We start from the raw sequence: 13,820 nt of genomic DNA, 5'->3' as shown, positions 1-13,820 counted from the left end.
CACATTAACAGCATAGCGAAATATCTGGACAAAGCAAATGAGAAAGATGGAGGTTTTTAGAAAATGGAATATGAATAATATTTATGATTGAGAATAATTAAGTTTCTTTTGCAATTAGGACAGTGCATGCCTAATCTTCAACCCATTTTAGTTTAACCACACAAAACGATTTGAGATACAATCAACTTTGAAACTGTTCTCATATAGTAGGAAAGTACTTCCTTAGTCATTAATGTTGCATAGGCAAACTTAGTTAATAAAGATGGACAGTGTTTTAAAATTTAAAAAAATCCTAATTCATTTAGATTTTACTTTTAAATGTTAATATTTACAATGCAGTGTGTCAGTAGTGGAGAAAGTATATATGTTTTTTTGCAGAAGTTGAGCCTTATTGAAAAATATGAACTTGTTTGCTACGTAAACAATAAAACCAAGAGTCCTGCTTAAAGGGTGCCAACAAAGAACCTGGGTCCCGCGGTCTATCTGGACTGTTAAAAGTTTCTGAAACCTACTGAATCCAAACATCAATACTGAAAATCCAAAGGCCTTGGAAAATCTTTGCAATGAAATTCTATCGCACACGACAATCCCGAACTAGCATTTTTTTTTTTTAAACTAGAAAACAGCTAACGCTGCAGAAGAGTTTTAAAATATCATTTTTATGATCACAAATGCAGGCGGAAGAGCATGCACACCCCCTTGTTAAAATGAATACATAACTAGAGAGCCAAACAGTGCACTAAAGCTTTGTTGGGTCACTAAAATTCGTCACTCTTCTTGCTCATCTGTAATTACTGTATATCAAACAGTGCAAGGCCGAGAGCCTTTGTATCCTTTTGCAATGCAGACACAAAATGTACAGTTACAATTCAGGCCTAGGCAACAACAAAAAAAAAGCAAACCCCGTCCCAACATTGACCATGCAATAATCCCGATCAATGCAAAAAAAATAAAATAATAATAATAATAACCGACGCACTAAAGTCGCCGCGTAGCCCGAGCAACCACTGAAGGGAAGGGTGGGTGGGGGAGGAAATAAGGAAATAAAAAATATAAGGCAGCACCAACAAAAACAAGGCGGGGGCTGCGATCTGACGGCAGGGCAGACAAAAAAGCACAAACAAAAGCCCAGCCAGCCGAGGCTGGGAGAGTCAGTCGCATGCAATCCGGAGCAAAGCCCAGCTTGGTGCAACCTTAGGCTCCAAGCGTTCAATGCAAACATAATACGCCCCAAATGTTGCTATTCGAGATATGCGCAACACTATGCAAAAAGCCTTCAAGAGCATTGCTGTGTACCTGATTTAGGTTTTTAATCTGACATCACTCTAACCGCTGATCTTGCCCACTTCATCCTCCTTCGCCCCTCACACTACATGCTCAGTGCTTTTCTATTATCTAAGAGCTCTCTCTTTCTTTCTCTCGGGTTTTTTTTTTTTCCCTGCTGGTCCTCCAAGGCTCAAAATGGAACCGTCCAGGGGCGTGACCAAACATAAATAGGTAAGTAATCGTGCTCGATCTACACCAATGCGGTTCTCTCGCAGACGCTGCTTTCCCCGGAGGACTGGCAATTGCTGTGTGAAGTGGCGAGCGGAGCCAGCGAGCCAGCGCTGCTGGGGAGCGCCCCGGACTGCATGGGGCTCGCAGCCTTAGCACTGCCCTGCCCTGGATGGACGTGTGGCTTCCACCTCGGCTACTGCTCGCACTGCAACTAACAACCCTCTACTGATTGGCAGCACTGCTCGGTACCCAGAACACTGGCAATGAATCCGACACACACAGACAGACTGCGGAAAACAGACAACGTGCACAAATATTAGCAACTCCACATTGCTGGGAGAATTGAACAAATTAGAAGCCAAAGAACTTGGACGTTGTTTACACCAATGAATCATGTGTGTGTGTTTTTTTTCCACCAATTTGTGGCAAGCCGGATGTTGAGAATGACTTAAGTCTTGTTTACTTCTTTGCAATTGACCTTTTGTTTTCCTTGCAAATGTCCAACGAGGGATTGCATCGGTAAACTCGAATCACACTTTTTTTTTTAAAAACACACGTGTAAAGAAATGGCAATTAAACTGGAGCAGCTAAATTTTGGACATGGGTTGGGTCATACTTTTTTCGCAGTTTCGTGCAACTTACAAGAAAACACAACTTACCGAGAGAGCATGTCCGATGGTGAGCTGGCGTTGTTGGATTATATTTGCACGTTTGGAGTTTGATGTGTTTTTTTATCCCCTCCACAAAACGTATTTGTGATTCTCTCAGAACCACTGCAAGCCACCGGACAAAGCAGTGTATCAGATGGGTGCTGCCGGGCTTGGAGGCAGACTGCAAACAACTTTTATTTCCGTAATGTAGTGAAACGCTGGAGAGTTAACAAAGGGGAACATAACAACACCAAAGGGAAATAAAGGACTGGAGGGTGGGGGAAAGGGAGCAGAAGGCAAACATTCGGTTCGGGGATTGTACTACTGAGTGCCTTGGGAGCAGAAATAATATAACCAGCAAATAAATGGTGGAGTTGTTAAAATCAGGGATAGCCAGAAGCTAGAATTAGAATAACACAACGTACGCTTCTGGGTTGGAGTATCTTACTGAGATTGGGAAGACCTGGAGGGATTTGGAAACAAATGAACATCTTCAAACATCAGAGCGTTGTGTCATCAGGAGCACGGGCATTGGGTACACGGAACTGGGTGCCAAACAGCAGGAGCTTTGGATAAATCTGTTTGTGGAGGATGGAACAAAGGGGTTGGTCAGGAGTGTGTGGGAATACTTGGCAGGAGATAAAAAATATATTGAAGAGATCTCCTTTTTTCAGCAACAAAAGACCCCGGGGGAGGAGCTGATTCAGGCAATGTAATAAAGATGGATGAAACCCATCTGGTGAAGGGGAGGATATGTGCTTTAAGAAAGATAACTGGATAAAATGTACATCACATTTCTAAACGGTCAATTTGGTCCCAGATGGATGCCAGGAATGGAGTGTGGCAGGAATTGGGACAATGGCTTTGATCTTTCTGATACTGCAGCAGATCCTTTTCTGTAAATTAGACAAACTCGTGTTTGGAAATGAAAGGGTTGAAAGAGTAGAGCGTTGTATTAAGGGGATTGGAGTGCTAAGAAACATAAAAACATAAAGCAGGAGTAGGCAGTTCGGCCCTTTGAGCCAGCACCGCCATTCAATATGATCATGGCTGATCATCCAGAATCAGTACACTGTTCCTGCTTTCTCCCCATATTCCTTGATTCCGTTAGCGCTAGGAACTATATCCAACTTTCTCTTGAATACATCCAGTGAATTGGCCTCCACTCCCTTCAGTGGCAGAGAATGCCACAGATTCACAACTCTCTGGGTGAAAAAGATGAGCAAGGAAGGGTGGGGCCTCTAATGGCCCATTGTTGGCTGGGGAAGATGTGATAATGAAGGGATACAAGGATGCAAACAGTGGAAGAAGGGCTCCAACCCAAAATGTCACCCATCCTTTTTCTCCAGAGATGCTGCCTGACCCGATGAGTTCCTCCAGCACTTTGTGTCTATCTTCAGTATTAAACCTGCGACTGCATTTCCATCCTGCACATTTATGTATATACACACACACACACACACACACACACACACACACACACACACACACACACACACACACACACACACACACACACACACACACACACACACACACACACACACACACACACACACATCTTAGGTGGGGGAGATTCCTTAACAGATATGCCAAAGCAGATTAATACATGATCAATGGCTCAGTGAATTAAGTGATATAAGTGACTCTCGAGCAAAGTGTGGTGCAGTTTCACTGAGGGGGTAATGCAGAGGAAGGCATGCTTCACTATACTGAAGATAAGGTTATTGGAAAGTGATGGGAAGTGCAGAAAGCAGCAAGAAATCAGAATAGCTTAGAGGAGGTTACAGATGTCTGCAGGAATTGGAGGCCTGATATTAAATTTGAGAAACAGGTTCATCTGAGACCAGTAGGGAGAAAGGGCCCTATTCATGAGTTGTGGGTGTCAGTGACAAAATCAGCATTTGTCTTTCCAACCATGATTGAGTGGCTTTCAGCACCTTTTGTTTTTAGGGAGCTGTTATAAATCAGCCGCATTGTTAACACGGATAGGAATATTTTTACAAGGCAAGGGGACATCAGTGAATTCAGAATTGCTACTTTGTGCAAAAACTGCAGCAGTAAAGGGTTGTAGATAATGAGGACATTTAGAGGTAAAATGAGTGGAACAAGGAGAGTTAGTTGGAAGGTACGAGTTGCGCAGGGCAAAAGATTGAGGTGTGATATTTGGCCAATGCCTTGTTAATTCAGGGGTGGAGTGGAGAGTGGGAGGATGTTATACCCTGTCAGGAGCACTGTCTCAGCATCTCTCAGTAAAAGTCTGGATTTCAATGCAATGGCCCCAGTGCCTTCAATGACAAAGAGATCGCTTGTGCATGAATGGACATTTTGTGAGTAAATACAGGAGCAGTGGCTGTTCGCATCGAAGGAAGGTGTGGGATGAAGGTTGCCACAGATATATTTCATACGTCACAGGATGAAGGTCTACCTGTGTGCAAGTATACAATACAGGGTGGTGGGCATGTGCCCCTCCTGTTGGAATTGCTGTACAGGGCTATCCATTGAAGCATTCAATGCTGCCACTCTAAAATTTTAAAAGGCACAAATGGGAATTGTGGAGATTATTTTTAACAGAACAGTAAACTAATGCTTTATTCATAGAGCAAATTCAAATATTGGATACATAGATTTACAATCTTAAATGTTTTGCAAATAATTTAAGATCCTGGCCAAGTATGTGTGCACATATTTATGGGAAGTACTTGTGTGATTTTTAAAGGGTGCATTCACAGTGAAGGGATTGTTTTGAATTTTAAACTATAAACTCTTCTTTGACAGTCATTGTCAGCATTCTAGAGGGAATTAAAACCAACATGAGAAAGGTGGTGAAACCTATTCACTAAATTAGGCTCAGCCTTGTCACTTGTAATTGGCTGAATGGAGAGTGTACACTAATAATTAATTATAGTTTATAACTTGCTTCAGATGGGGTGACAGCATTAATTCAAGGCAGGAAACTTAAATTATAATCCATTAATCTTCATTTTAGACCGGAGAGTCATTGCTTTGTAATGCTGAAAGGGGAGGGGAGATGATGTCTGATAGTTGGATCATGTTAGAGTTGGTGGAAATAGTAAAACGAGATCCATTGAATGCAGAGCTGGTGGGGTGGAATCTGAGAACCATGGGAACTGCCCTTGTCCTGTTCAGGGGGTTCATAGAGCAGGCTAAGATGAAGCACTCTGTTCACAATAGAATGGGATGGGAGAGGTGTTGGAACTCATGGTTCAGGAAGAAGACATACATTTCAGAGGTACTGTTGGGGAAGTCTCTTCATTGGAGCAAATGCAATGAAGATGGAAGAACAGGAAGAATGGAATAGAGTCTTTGCAGGAGGAAAGATGGGAGGAAGTACAGTCAAGTTAGCTTTGGGGTTGGTAGGTTTGTAATGGATGTTTTATAATAAAAGTTATTTCATGTGGGGATGTTTAGTCAAGCAAGGGTATATCGGTTGAAGGAATGTAGAAACAAAGTACTGCAGATGCTGGTTTATACACGCAGTGCTGGAGTCAGGCAGCACCTCTGGAGAAAAAGGATGGGTGACGTTTCAGGTCAGGATCCTTCTTCAGACTGAAGAAGGATCCTGACCCAAAATATCACCCATACTTTTTTTTCTCCAGAGATTGTGCCTGACCTGCTGAGTTACTCCAGCACTGTGTGTCTATCTTTGGTTGAGGGACACTGACTAAGCCCCCAGTCAAGGAAGTGGAGGAGGCTCAGACCTTCCTGATGAAGGATGGAGTTGTCGAGCGACTGCACTTCCATGATAAACATGAACTTGTTGGAATTGGGGAATTGGAAACGCTCAAAGTGGCAGATGGATTCCAAGAGTCATTGATGGAGTTGGAAGGGACTGGACCTGGGACAAAACAATTGAACTCAGTAGAAATAAATGAAATCATTATTACAAGACGGGGATAAAAACAGTGGGCCTGTATAGACACTTCTATATGTTGATCTTGAACAGGAGGAAGAAGCAGGCCGTGCAGGGCTGGGGCAATACAAGGCTTGAAGCCATAGACGGAAGATCTCCCAAGGGGATGGTCGTTGATGGGTGGGAGACAATGATAGTGGTGGGGTCGTGGTAGATGTGTCTGAGTTCGGAGGTTTGACCTTGGAGATGGATATCAGATCACCAGGCCACAACATGAACACCCTTATTTGCAGGTTTGATGATGAAAACAGGATTGATTCTGAGTGTGCAGTGTTTTACAAGTTCAGAAGAAGGGGGGGGGGGGGTGAGGGTTAGACTTTAGAATGCACAAGGGAGCTATCAAGGTGGTTAATATCCTGTTGGCAGTTAACAATGAATTGATTGAGCATGGCTCAGAGGCCATTGGGCAGGGTGGCAGTAGATTAGAAATTCTAGGAACTGGAGATTCCACTGCTTGGACAATACCTCTGGTCAAAAATAGGCATAGAGAGGAAATGTAGGTTAGGGGAATCCAGAGGACAGATTTGAGGTGAGAGAAAGATTTAAAAGGAACATGGAGCAACTCTTTCACTGAGGGTGGTGGGTATATGGAACGAGGTGCCAGGAGGTACAATAACAACATTAAAATGATACTTGGATAAGTTCATGGATAGGAAAGGTTATGGAGCAAGAGTGAGCAAATGGTGCAAGCTTAGATCAGGCATCTTGGTTGGCATGGGGGGGTTGAGGCAGAGGGGCCTGTTTCCGTGCTGTACGACTCATTAACTAGAGGTGGAGGATAAGTTCAAATTGCTGAGCTCTGAATTCATTAAGATGAATCAAGGTTTCTGCTGAGGACGGAACATCAAAAGAGGAAAGATGCCACACTGACTTTTCTTTATCTGACCTCCTGCGTTGTTACAATGAGGTCCAATGGAGGCTTGGAGCAACACCTCATTGTAGTCTAAGAAAATAACTGCAGATGCTGGTACAAATCGATTTATTCACAAAATGCTGGAGTAACTCAGCAGGTCAGGCAGCATCTCGGGAGAGAAGGAATGGGTGACGTTTCGGGTCGAGACCCTGACCCGAAACGTCACCCATTCCTTCTCTCCCGAGATGCTGCCTGACCTGCTGAGTTACTCCAGCATTTTGTGAATACCTCATTGTAGTCTGCAGGACCCAGTATTAAATTGTCTACATTCAGATTTGCTGAACACGTCCGCGCAGTCCACCTAAACCTACCTGATCTCCCGGTTGCTAAACACTTTAACTCCCATACTGACCTTTCTGTGCTGGGCCTCCGTGAGGCCCAGTGCAAATTGGAAGAACAGCACCCTATTTCGCTTAGGCAGATTTGGAATCAAGGATGAGAATGTAAAAATCTGTGTTTGCAGCAATTTAACTTGGCAGACATAGGACTGATTGGCAGATAAGACTTGATATGCCATGATAGAGGCTTCACATGTGTTGACAAGCCTACTTTTTGCAGTAGGAAGCAGTGGGGGTGGGGAATAGTTATTGCCCAGGCGTGTAATGGATTGGTCAAATGAAGTGACACAGGCATGTATGAGGAGTGCAAATGCAGGTGGATTATAGCAAAGATGAAATGGAAATGGGTAACCTTATAAAATGTGGCATCATCTGTGAAATATGAAAATCAATATGGGGTCAAATATGGTAAATTTGATTCTGAGTCGTTTTCCTGGAAAGTGCATGGAACTAGTGACTAAGAACTCTTAAAATGGTGAGCACCCAAGAATGGCTTGAATTAAGTTCCTGGAAATTTTTTTGAATGTATGTAAGAAAAGTAAAACCCCTGTCCCACTTAGGCGAATTTTTAGGCGACTAGGCTGTCGCCATATTGTCGCCGGGGTGTCACTTGTATGGTCGTGAGTAGTCTCCAAAGAGTCATAGCGTCTTTCTGGTCGCCGCTGGATTTTCGGAATGGTGAAAATTTTTCGGCGACAGTAGGTTTGATGCCAATGAACGTAGCTTGATGTCTCCTGACATAGGTGTTGTCGTAGGTTGTCGCCAGGTGACGTAGGTTGTGGCCAGTGCCGACTTCGGTGAATTCCATTGGCAACTACCTATCTCAACCTGCGACAGGTACCGGCGTCAAAACCGGAGGCCAAAATGACGTGAATTGGCTTCAATTGTCGCCGACAGGGTCATAGCTTGTCGTGGGTGGATGTAGGTTGACTTCGGTTGTTGTAGGTTGTCGCCTGTGTGGTCGTAGGTTGTCGTAGGTGGACGTCCTAAGTCGCGACGATTGGGTCGCCGGTTGTCGGTAGCTTGCCGAGGCTTGACGTCGACTAGGTGGTAGGTTGTTGTAGCTTGTCATAGACATTGTCGTAGGGAGGTCCAGTTGCTATTTTTTTGGCGACCTGCTACGACTATGACAGTCGCCTAAAAAATCACCTAAGTGGGACAGGCCCTTTAATAATGTATCTTTAGTTTAAAAATTCTGTGTACTATCGGAATATAATTTTGTTAATTTATCTAGTTGTCCTTTATTCATTACAGATAACTTAATTCCTCAAAGTCAGTGTTCCTTGAAAGGACAAAGCTGCCAGAAAGCCAAAACATTTCTGATCATTATTTCTGATAATCGCCGAGGCGGGCAATCAAGCAATAAAAATATAACTGGGCCAGGATGCTAGTAATTCAATGAAAATGCCTATCGTTAATACAGACAAGTGCACCAGAATGTTATAATGAGGCAACAATTCAAACACTGACGAATCGAGTCATCTTTCCCTATGCTAATTAGGACATTAGTATGCAATAAATTTTATTACAGCAATAAGGAAAGTACAATTCAAAGGCTTTCAAAACCCATTTACTCCTTCAGTTGTCAGAGACCCAAGACCAAATAACCACTATTCGTGAACCCAGAGACGGGAAGGATTTAAAATTTTGTCAATACCTGTATAATAGGGTCAGCCACACACAAAAACAGGGGAATACAATAGTGCTGTGTTTGTGAAACAGTGTCTGGCAGCGAGAAATTCAACGCCAGTAGGAAGCCCAGACTTTCAGGTAGAGAAGCATTTCTGCTCAAAGCAGACCTTGATATTGAAGCATGGTGTAAATGAATTAGCTGACTGGGACACGGATTTGTTGTTAAATTAAAAATACATTGATCATCTAAAGATATTTTGTGTAGTTGCTTATCATTTTCTGATTGATACTGATAATGGGCGCAATGCCATCGCATGTTCAGAACGCAGCCATCAATGGTATATGTTTCTACAACTACTCTCAAGTACCCCACTCTGGCTCTTGAGTTTCATCCACGTGTTTGAACTTTTTTTGGTTGCATCTAATCGGTCTGCCCACAGTCGAGACTCTCAACCCGAAACGTCACCCATTCCTTCTCTCCGGAGATGCTGCCTGTCCCACTAAGTTACTCCAGCATTTTGTGTCTTTCTTCAAAGGACACAAAGTGCTGGAATAACTCAGCAAGTCAGGCAGCATCTCTGAAGAACATGGGAACATCTCTCTGACCTGAAACTTTACCTATCCATATTCTTCAGAGATGTTACCTGACTTGCTGAGTTACTCCAGCACTTTGTATCCTAAAAGTGGAATGTGTTTGGGTGGAGAGAACATATAAGGAAGGACAAAGAAAAACAACTTTAGAGTATACAGTATTAACAGCTCAGAAACAGGCCATTTCACTAGTTGTTTAATGTCTCATTCACCGTGTAACATCATTTCCCTTTCCAAATAATCTTTTGCAGAACTTGAAAAGTGTAAAACTTAATCTTTATTCTTCTCTTTATCATTGTGCTGATATAAAAATTATGAAGATTTATTCTCAGCAGGACCACTAACTCAATCACCATTTTGTTCATTGGTCGTACCCTGATTTGTCCTTTCCCCAGAACTTCCCAATACATTTGCCAAATTCTGCAGTAAAAGTTCTGGATCTTCACTAAGGACTGTTCACTTATTTAACAAAACATCTGGAGGACTATCAGGCTGTCATCTGCTGTGATCTGATCCAAAAAATAATCTGCTGGAGGAACTCTGGGTCATACAATATCTATGGACGGAGATGACATTTCGAGTTAGTACCTTCATGAGGGTGAACCGCTGGAAGGTGTCTGGCTGATGCTGTACTTAAAACCTGCATCAACCAATTAACTGATGTTCAGTGGACATCTTCATCCTCTCATTACTAACGTCCAAGGTTCTTATTTGCTTTAAGAAGGCATCAGTAATATTGATGGCCAAGAAGAGCAAGGTGACATGCCTCAATGACTGTTGATCGGTGGCATTAACGTCCATAGTGATGAAGTGCTTTGAGGGGTTGGTTGTGTAGCATATCAACCTTTACCGTAGCACAGTCCTAGACCCAATAAAATTTGCTTATTCCCACAATTGATCAATGGGGGATGTGATCTCACTGGCTCCCCACTCTGCACTGGACAATAAGAACACATATGTCAGGCTGTAGTTCATCAACTACAGCTTGGCTTTCAGCACCTTCCTCCCCTCCAAACTTCTTGTCAAACTCTGGGAACTGGGTATCTTCTATGCAACTGGATCCTCACAATCTGTACAAATTGACAACAATACTTCCCGCTCAATAAACATATGTACAGGAGCACCTCAGGGCTGTGTGCTCAGTCCTCTGCTCGATTCATTCTATGCCCGTGAATGTGTGGCCAGGCACACTTCCAAAGCTGCCTTCTAAATTTGTTGGCGATACCACCATTGTTGGATGAATAGCAGGTAATGATGAGTCAGAATACAGGAGGGAGATTGAAAATCTGATTGTTTTCCTGGCACCATTCAATCTTGTTCTCAACATCAGCAAGACCAAGGAACTGATTGTTGGCTTTAGGAGGGGAAAGCTGAGGATGCACAAATCAATCCTCATTGACAGGAGAGAGTCAACAACTTTAAGTTCCAGGACATGCATATCTTTGAAAACCTGTCCTGGGCCCAGCACATTGATGCAATCATAAAGAAAGCCCAACACCTCTACTTCCTTAGAAGATTAAAGGGATTTAGTATTTTGACAATACTCTATAGAACTTCTACAGTGCAGAGCTAATTGACTGACTATATCACAGTTTGACTTAACAATTGAAACGCCCCAGAACAATGGAGAGTACAGAGATTGGTAGACACTGCCCAGTCCATCCAGGTATTGACCTTCTCATTGTTGAAGGGATCAGTAGGAGGCAGTGCTTCAAAAAGACAGCTGGTCTCATCAAAGATCTACACCATCCTGGCCACGTTCTAATTTCACTCCCACTATCAGAAGGAAGGTACTGTGGTCTGAAATAAATGACCACCAGGTTCAAGAATGTAAGAAAATTACTGCAGGATGCTGGTACAAATCGAAGGTGTTTATTCACAAAATGCTGGAGTAACTCAGCAGGTCAGGCAGCATTTCAGGAGAGAAGGAATGGGAGTTACTCCAGCATTTTGTGAATAAATACCAGGTTCAAGGATAACTTCTTCCCAACAACCATCAGGCTCTTGAATATTGCACAATACTAGCTTCAACTATGAACAATGGACTATCCTTGGTTGTACTAAGGACTTGGGTTTCTTTTTGCACTAGTATTGGGGTTAATAATTTATTAAACTTTATTATGTTATCTATGTGTATTGTGTTTACAAGTCTGTTATTCTGCTGGACCTAAGAATGTAATTGTTCTGTTTTTGATACACATGATAATAAACACTCTTAACTATCCTTCTTTAGTTTGTCGGAAGGGTCCTGATTCAAAACCAAGATTGTCCACTTCCCTTCACAGACGCTGCCTGATTCACCGAGTTCCTACAGCAGTTTGTGTCTTGGCTCAAGATTCCAGCATCTGCAGTCTCTTATATTCAGATCTGACATGGTATTCTTTACTAAGTAGCAAGCAATGGCTAAATTCGATCAAACAGGTTCACCCATCAGAGAAGGAAATTTAACGAAAATTACAGATGCTGGAAATCTGAAACAAAAAGACAAAGTGCTGGAAACGCACAAGGTCAGGAAGAGCTGAAGAAAGGTCTGGTGTCAAACATTAACAGCTTCTCTTTCCACCTTTGCTGCTTGACCTCCTGAGTGTTTTCAGCATTTTCTGCTTTTGTTTAATTTGAGTGAACTGGGATCAAGCCTGTGATTTAGGAAAAACAATAGATCATCAAAATTGTCTGGATTGATCATTAATGCACCTCATGTACAGTGACAATCAACGGAATGGCCAGCATTTGTTATTATAGTCAGCGCAAAATTGTGAACCTTGAAAACAAGAATGCCTGGATTAGGGAGTATTGGCTACAGGGAGAGCTTGAACAAACTTTGGATTGTGTTCTTTGCAACAGTGGAAGTCCTGATAGAAGTATAATAGTCTTGGTATGAGAGGAAGACAGTCAGAACCTTTTTCTGCAGAAGGCAAAAAGAAATCAAATACTAGAGAGCATAGCTTTATGGTGCAAGAGGCAAAATATAAAGGAGATGTGGAGAGCAACTGGTGAGATCGTGGAAAATGCTGCTGGGCTGGTGGTTGAAGCAGATACAGTAATGGCATTTCTTTAGCCAGAGGGTGGTGAATCTGTCAAATTCATTGTGACAGATAGCTGTGAAGGCCAAAACATTGGTTATTTTAAAGGGGAGATTGATAGGTAAGGGCATCAAATGTTACGGGTGAAGACAGGAGAATGGGATTGAGAGGGAAAAATAGATCAGCGATGATTGACTGGTGGAGTAGACTTGATGGGCTGAATGTTCTAATTCTGCTTCTATGTCGCATGGCATTTAAGAGACTTTTGCATAGGCATAAGAATATGCAGGGAATGGAGGGATATGGATCATGCGCAGATAGGTTCTGGCATCATGTTCGGCATAGTCAGTGAGGGCGGAAAGGTCTGTTTTTGTGCTGTACTGTTCTATGTTCTAAAAAAAGTATCTCAAAATTCCAGCATATGTAGTTTGTTGTGCCTCCATTTTAGTGCTCAAAATATCTATTGAGATCTAATATGTGGATTTCCCATTCATACACAAGTTGGCACCTGCTATCAGATTAACAAGATCTCTGGTGTCCAGCAGCAATGATATCCTCAGGCTTAAAGCTTTTTTTCACAAGGAATGCAGCAGAAAGGAAATTAGGAAAAAGCACGAATTTTAATTATCTTCTCAACATTTTTATAGAATACAAGACACATGATTATGCTGGAAGCAAACATTTTGAAATGATAAAATTTATGTAAAAAATGTATTTTAACAACCAAGGGAATTACAGTCCACAGACACAAAATTAATAAAGACCAGAGTAGTAATGAAACACTTGATTGGACGTTGTGCAAAAAGGGTCACTTTTCAACAGGAACTATTTCAGTTCATTATGAAGAAAGAAATAAGAAAAGTCAACAACCTTTTACCAGAACACCGACAAGAGTTTGCATGAGATTAACCACCTGAAACAATAACTCCATTCATCTCCACCATGCTGCCTGACCTGCTGTCATTCTGTCTTTATCTGATATTTTAAGTGTTTGGAACATGATAGAACAGTGGAGAACGGGGCCTTCAGCCCACAATCTCTCTGCTGAATATGATGCCAATGCCAACTCTTATCTATCTGCACATAATTCAATATCCTTGCATATCTATATGCCTATCCCAAAACCTATCCATTTGCTCCTCCATGTGTTTTTTGATGTCACCAATTCACGTCACTTCAAATCATTTTCACAAATCAATTGGACAAACGTGCATGGAATACAGCCCGGGATGTTAAAACATT

The 13,820-nt window shown here is 42.3% G+C and overlaps 1 protein-coding gene across 3 annotated transcripts in view; it reads right to left on the bottom strand.

Moving 5' to 3' along the window:
* Positions 1–13,820, bottom strand: part of rnf44 (ring finger protein 44) — a 137,134-nt gene that overhangs the window by 90,752 nt on the left and 32,562 nt on the right. The window contains exon 1 of one of the 3 annotated variants that reach the window (XM_078411534.1): positions 1,297–1,689. The exons of the other annotated variants lie outside the window; for them this stretch is intronic. The gene's annotated coding sequence lies outside the window, so the exon portion shown is untranslated. Of the gene's footprint in view, positions 1–1,296; positions 1,690–13,820 lie in introns of those variants that run through there. 3 annotated transcript variants of the gene reach the window in all.

The sequence above is a fragment of the Rhinoraja longicauda genome, chromosome 14 (assembly GCF_053455715.1).
Source record: "Rhinoraja longicauda isolate Sanriku21f chromosome 14, sRhiLon1.1, whole genome shotgun sequence".
Lineage (NCBI taxonomy): Eukaryota > Metazoa > Chordata > Chondrichthyes > Rajiformes > Arhynchobatidae > Rhinoraja > Rhinoraja longicauda.
This window is presented reverse-complemented; position numbering and strand designations above follow the sequence as displayed.